This window comes from Petaurus breviceps, unplaced genomic scaffold, assembly GCF_028583685.1.
Source record: "Petaurus breviceps papuanus isolate PSGF00001 unplaced genomic scaffold, PetGlider_PUasm1.0 179, whole genome shotgun sequence".
In the NCBI taxonomy this organism is placed as follows: Eukaryota; Metazoa; Chordata; class Mammalia; order Diprotodontia; family Petauridae; genus Petaurus; species Petaurus breviceps.
Window position 1 is genome coordinate 4,362,400 of NW_027185779.1, and position 7,064 is coordinate 4,369,463.

Sequence of the window (7,064 nt, forward strand, 5' to 3'; positions counted from 1 at the left end):
TTCTTCATGATTCTGTGTGTGTATGTGTGTATGTGTGTGTGTGTTTCTTGGTAATGATACTGGGGAGGTTTGCCATTTCCTTCTCTAGCTCATTTTATAGATGAGGAAACTCAGGCAAATAAGATTAAATTTCTTGCCCAGAGTCACATAGCTAGTAAGTGTCTAAGGACAGATTTTAACTCAGGTCTTCCTGATTCCAGGTCTAGCACTCTATCTACTATGCCAATTTGCTGACCCTTTCTAAATGTAGTGACATAAAATTATTTAAAACTGAAATGGGTCTCTGATGCCATCTAGTTGGTAGAGCAAGGTAAGAAAATGTAGGCCTGAAGAAGTTAGGTGAATTTTCCAAGGTCATTCAGGTAATAAATGACAGAGCTGAGATTTAAATCCCTATTATCAGATTGTAAAGTCATACCCTTTCCAACACTGTATCTTGTCATTTTGAAATAAAACTTCTTCACCTATTCATTGCCAATGCTTATTCCCTTAATTTCTTTTTCATTTCTTAGCGCTATACGTCCTCCCAGTAGAAAGGTAGCTATTTGTGGAAAGGATTGTTTCCTGTTTCCTTTTTGTATTCCTAGTGCTTTACACATGGTAGATGCTTAATATATGATTGCTGAATTGTCATTGAATTGAAAGGTAACCTTTCTAAAGCTATGTCAACTAGTAGTAATTACAACAAGCAACTCTATTTTTATTTCATTAAATTTTTCCCAATTGCATTTTAAAAACAAATTTGACATTCATTTTTAACATTTTGAGTTCCAAATTCTCTACCTCCATTCTGCCCCTCCCCTGTCCCTTAAGAAGGTAAGCAATATATCAATTAGTCATGCAAAACATTTTTCCGTATTAGCCATGTTGCAAAAGAAAACCACACACAGTTCTGGGAGCCAAGATGGCAGAGGAAGCAACAAGTTTCTCTCACTCTCCCTTACAGACCTCTACAAACCCAGAAAATATCATCCTTGGGAAAAATCCTGGGACAGCAGAGCTAGTAGAAAAATGGGGTGGAGCATTTTATTGGCCTGGGAAGTTTTGGGGATCAGTGGGAAAGATCCTTCTTGCTCTGGTGGAAGGGGAGTGCCGTCTAAGACCTGAAGTGTCCTGGCAAGCCAGTGAAAATCCCACCTCAGAAAACCAGTGGGATATCCTGAGCCCCAGGGCTGTGGAGCAGGTAAGCACCAACACCAGGATCCCTACTTGCCTTGGCACAACCAGGGAAACTATCAGATTCCAGATCAGAGAACCACCATGTGTGTTGGTAGGCAGGCATCCTCTAGCAGCTGAACCCCAATGTGCTTCTGTGTAGCCCCAGGTAAACAGGCATCCTCTAGCAGCCAGACCCACCCTGCCTTTACACACGCCTCATTATAGCCCTGAGAAAACACAGAAAAACCTCACGTGGCTTCAGCACATGCCAGACACCACCACTAGGACCCCAGCTCAGCATGAGGTAAGCTGTGATACACTTACAGCCTCCCTCTGACAGCACCTGAGGCCCCAGCACACAAAGCCAGTGACTTACCCTGACCCACAGTACAAGAAGCTTGGGAGAGTGCCCTCTGTGCACCAGCAGAAAAGCTCAACTTTAAAAGCCCAGAGTTGGGCAAACATTATAAGTAAAAAGCAGACATAGACACTGACTGTAGATTCTATGGGATCAGTGAAGATCAAAACACAAATTCAGAAGGAGACAACAGTGTTAATATACCTACATCTGAAACATCAAAGGGAAATATGAACTGGTCTCAAGTCCAAAAAGCCTTCTTGGAAGAGCTCAGGAAGGATTTTAAAAGTCAAAAAAGAGAGATAGAAGAAAAGTTGGGAAAAGAAATGAGAGGTATATAAGAGACAGTCAACATCTTGGAAAAAGGAGCACAAAAATTGACTGTAGAAAACGACTCCTTAAGAAATACAGTTGGCCAATGGAAAAAAAGGCCACTGAAGGAAACAACTCCTTAAAAAGTAGAATCAGGGGGGTGGCTAGGTGGAACAGTGAGTAAAAGTGCTGGCCCAAGAGTCGGGAGGACCCGAGTTCGGTTCCAGCCTCAGACACACACACACACAAAAACTAGCTGTGTAACCTCGGGCAAGTTACTTAACCCCAATTCCTAAGAGTTTTCTTTTTGGGATCTTTTTCAGGAGGTGATCAGTGATTCTTTCAACCTCTATTTTGCCCTCTGGTTCTAAAACATCAGGGCAGTTTTCTTTGAAAACTTCCTGGAGGATGATTTCTAGGTTCTTACCTTGATCATGGCTTTCAGGTCATCCAATAATTTTTAAATTATCTCTCCTGGATCTATTTTCCAGGTCAGTAGTTTTTCCCATGAGATATTTCACATTGTCTTCTATTCTTTTATTTGTTTGGATCTGTTTAACAGCATCTTGATTACTCATAAAGTCATTAGCTTCCATTTGCTCCAATCTAATTCTGAAGCAATGATTCTCCTCAGTGAGCTTTTGAGATTTTTTTTCCATCTGGCAAATTTGGCGTTTTAAGGCATTCTTCTCCTCATTGCCTTTTTGAGCCTCTTTTGCCATTTGAGTTAGTCTATTTTTTAAGATGTGATTTTCCAGGGTGGCCAGGTAGCACAGCGAGTAAGAGTACCGGCTCCAGTGTTGAGAACACCTGGAGATCGAATCCCGGGCTCAGACACTTAGCACCCACCCAGAAACACCTGGCCGTGTAACCTTGAGCAAGTTACTTAACCCCAATTGCTTAGGGGCGGCCAGGTGGCTCAGAGAGTAAGAGCACTGGTTCCAGTGTCAGGATGACCTGGATCAAATCCGGGCTCAGATACTCAGCACCACACCCAGAAATAACTGGCCGTGCAACCTTGAGCAAGTTACTTAACCCCAATTGCTTAAAAAAAAAAAAGATGTGATTTTCCTCAGTCAGGCTGTTGACTCTCATTTCATAATTTTCTTGCATCATTCTCATTTCTCTTCCCAATTTTCCCTCCACTTCTCTTATCTGCTTCTTAAGGTGCTCTATGGCCTGTAACCAGCTTGTATTTTCCTTTGAAAGTTCTGAAAGTGCAGAAGTTCTGACTTCACTGTCTTCCTCCTGTTCCATGCTTTGCTCCTTTTTGTCCCCAAAATAGGAGTCTAATGTTGGAATCTTCTTTCTGCTTTGTTTCCTTTGCCTGGTCATGTCGCCCCTCAGTCACTTGACCCCTGGGCTTTTTGCCACAGTAGGATTCTGCCACCAGACAGGGGAGCTTTCTTTCCAAATGCTGGGGTTTTCTCAGCTGCCGGAAATATTAGATGGGTGCCCTCTCTGAGGTCTCCACATGCTCTGGCAAGCTAGACACACACCCCAGGACCTCCACCCTAGACTGCAATCCAGATCCAAGCATGTTAAAGCAAGAGCGATTACCCCTCAGACTGGTGCTTGTTCCCCCTACACTCTGCAGGCCAGGGACTGAAGCTGTCATGTGGCACTGGCTGGCTGTGCCGGCGTCTCAGGAAACCTCAGAGAGGGCACCCATCTAATACCTCTGGCAGCTGAGAAAACCCCAGCATTTGGGAAGAAAGCTCCCCTGTCTGGTGGCAGAGTCCCTACTGTGGCAAAAAGCCCAGGGGTCAAGTGACTGAGGGGCGACATGACCAGGCAAAGGAAACAAAGCAGAAAGAAGATTCCAACATTAGACTCCTATTTTGGGGACAAAAAGGAGCAAAGCATGGAACAGGAGGAAGCAGTGAAGTCAGAACTTCTGCACTTTCAGAACTTTCAAAGGAAAATACAAGCTGGTTACAGGCCATAGAGGACCTTAAGAAGCAGATAAGAGAAGTGGAGGAAAAATTGGGAAGAGAAATGAGAACAATGCAAGAAAATTATGAAATGAGAGTCAACAGCCTGACTGAGGAAAATAATACCTTAAAAAACAGACTGACTCAAATGACAAAAGAGGCTCAAAAAGGCAATGAGGAGAAGAATGCCTTAAAAAGCCAAATTTGCCCGATGGAAAAAGAATCTCAAAAGCTCAATAAGGAGAATCATTGCTTCAGAATTAGATTGGAGCAAATGGAAGCTAATGACTTTATGAGAAATCAAGATGCTGTTAAACAGAGCCAAACAAATGAAAGAATAGAAGGCAGTGTGAAATATCTCATGGGAAAAACCACTGACCTGGAAAATAGATCCAGGAGAGATAATTTAAAAATTATTGGACTACCTGAAAGCCATGATCAAGGTAAGAACCTAGAAATCATCCTCCAGGAAGTTTTCAAAGAAAACTGCCCTGATATTTTAGAACCAGAGGGCAAAATAGAGGTTGAAAGAATCCACCGATCACCTCCTGAAAAAGATCCCAAAAAGAAAACTCCTAGGAATATTATAGCCAGGTTCCGGAATTCCCAGATTAAGGAGAGAATATTACAAGCAGCCAGGAAGAAACAATTTGAATATTGTGGAAACACAATCAGGATAACCCAGGATCTGGCAGCTTCTACACTGAGGGATCAGAGGGCTTGGAATATGATATTCCGGAGGTCAAAGGAGCTGGGATTAAAACCAAGAGTCACCTACCCAGAAAAACTGAGTATCATGTTTCAGGGGAAAATATGGTCATTCAGTGGAATAGAGGACTTTCAAGCATTCTTGCTAAAAAAACCAGAGGTGAATAGAAAATTTGACATTCAGATACAAGAAGCAAGAGAAGCATGAGAAGGTAGACAGGGAAAAGAAATCATAAGGAACTTATCAAAGTTGAACTATTAACATTCCTACATGGACAAACAATAATTGTAACTTTTGAAACTTTTCTCAGTAGTTGAAGGGATTAGAAATATATATGTCTATATATGAGGGTATATGGGCATATGAATACATATGTGAATGTGTGTATATATGTTTACAGGTATACATAGATAGAGGGCACAGGACCAGTTTAACAGGAAGGGATGATACTTAAAAGGTGAAATTAAGAGGTGAGAGGAATATAATGAGAGGAGATGGGGAAAGACATATTGGAGTAAACTATCTCATATAGAAGAGGCAAGGGAAAATGGTTGCAATGGAGGGGAAGAATAGGAAGTCAAAAGGGAATGGGTCAACCTTATTCCCATTGAATTTGGCTTGAGGAGGGAATGAAATACACACTAAATAGGGTATCTTACCCTCTAGGAGAGTAGGGGGGGAAGGGGATGAGAGGGGGGATAATGGAAGGGAGGGCAGGTTGGGGAGGAGGGAAATTGGAAGCACCCACTTTTGAAAAGGGACAGGATCAAAGTAGAGAATAGAACAAGTGGGAGGTGGGATGGGAGGGAGGGAAATATAGTCAGTCTTTTACAATATATCTACTATGTTATTATTTTGCATTAGCCACACATGTACTACCTATACTGAACTGCTTATTTTCCCAGTAAGGGTGGGTGACAAGGAAGGAAGGGAATGAATCTGGAATTGAAAGTTTTAAAATCAAATATTCAAATATATATGTGTATATTTATGTGTGTGTATGTGTATATATATACATATATATGTATATATATATACATATATATGTATATGTATATATATATATATATATATATATATATACTATCTTACATGTAATTGGGAAATAAGATATACAGGCACTGAGGCATAGAGATCCACTGGAAAAGTCGAAAGGGATATGGGAGAAAATATGGGAGAGAGCAGATTGGAGGAGGGGATATCCTGTGGGACTGCTATTTTGGGGCAGTGGGTAGGGGAAAAATGGGGATCAAAATCTGGCGGAAATGAATGATGTAAATCAGAAGTTAATAAAGTATTAAAAAAAAAAAAGTAGAATTGACCAAATGGAAAAAAAAAGGTCCAAAAGCTAACTAAAAAAAACCAGTTTGTTAAAAATTAAAATTGGGCAAGTGGGAGCTAATAACTCTGTGAGACATCAAGAGTCACTTAAACAAAATCAAAAGAGTAAAAAAAATAGAAGAAAATGTTAAATAACTCACTGGAAAAACAACTGACCTAGAAAATAGATCCAGGCAAGATAAACTAAGAATTACTACCAGAAAACCAGATCAGAAAAAGAGCCTGGATATCACCTTTCAAGAAATTATGAAGGAAAACTGCCCTGAGGTCCTAGAACCTGAGGGTAAAATAGTCATCAAAAGAATCCAACAATCACCTCCTGAAAGAGATCCCAAAATGAAATTGTAAAGGAATATTGCAGCCAAATTCCAGAATTATCAGGTCAAGCAGAAAACACTGCAAGTCATCAGAAAGAAACAATTTAAATATCATAGAACCACAGTCGGGATGACACAGGACCTTGCAGGTTCTATGTTAAAAGATTGGAGGGCTTGAAATATGATATTCTGTAAGGCAAAGGAGCTGGGATTACAACCAAGGATCAACTACCTAGAAAAATTGAGCATAATCTTTCAGGACAGGAGATGGGCATTTAATAAAATAAGGGATTTGCAAATTTTCCTGATGAAGAATCCAGAGCTGAACAGAAAATTTAATCTTCAAATACAAAACTCAAGAGAAGCATAAAAAAGTAAACAGAAAAAGAAAAAAAAAACATATTAGTCAATAAGGTTAAACCATTTACATCTCTACTTGGAAAGATGATACTTGTAACTCTTGAGAACTGTATCTTTATTATGACATTTAGAAGGGATCTTCATAGATATAGAGTATGGATATAAGTTGACTTTGATTTGATGATAAAAACATTAAGTGGTAAAAAAAAAAAAGATTGTACTGGGAGAAGAGGAAAGAGAAGGCAGAAAAGGGTAAATTATATCACATGAAATGGCACAAAGATCTATTACAGTAGAGGGAAAGAAGGGAGGGAGGTGAGTGTTGTTTGAACATTACTCTCATCAGTTTTGGCTCAAAGAGGGAATACCATGCACAACTGGGCATAGAAATCTATTTTACCCTACAGGAAATAGGAGGCAAAAAGGGGAAGGAAAGTGAGGGGATCAATAGAAGGGAGGGAAGATTGAAGGAAGCAGTGGTCAGAAGCAAATCACAGTAAAGAGGAAAAGGGAGAAAGAGAGAAAAACATAAATGGGAGAAAATAGGATGGAAAGAAAGACACAGTTAGTAATCA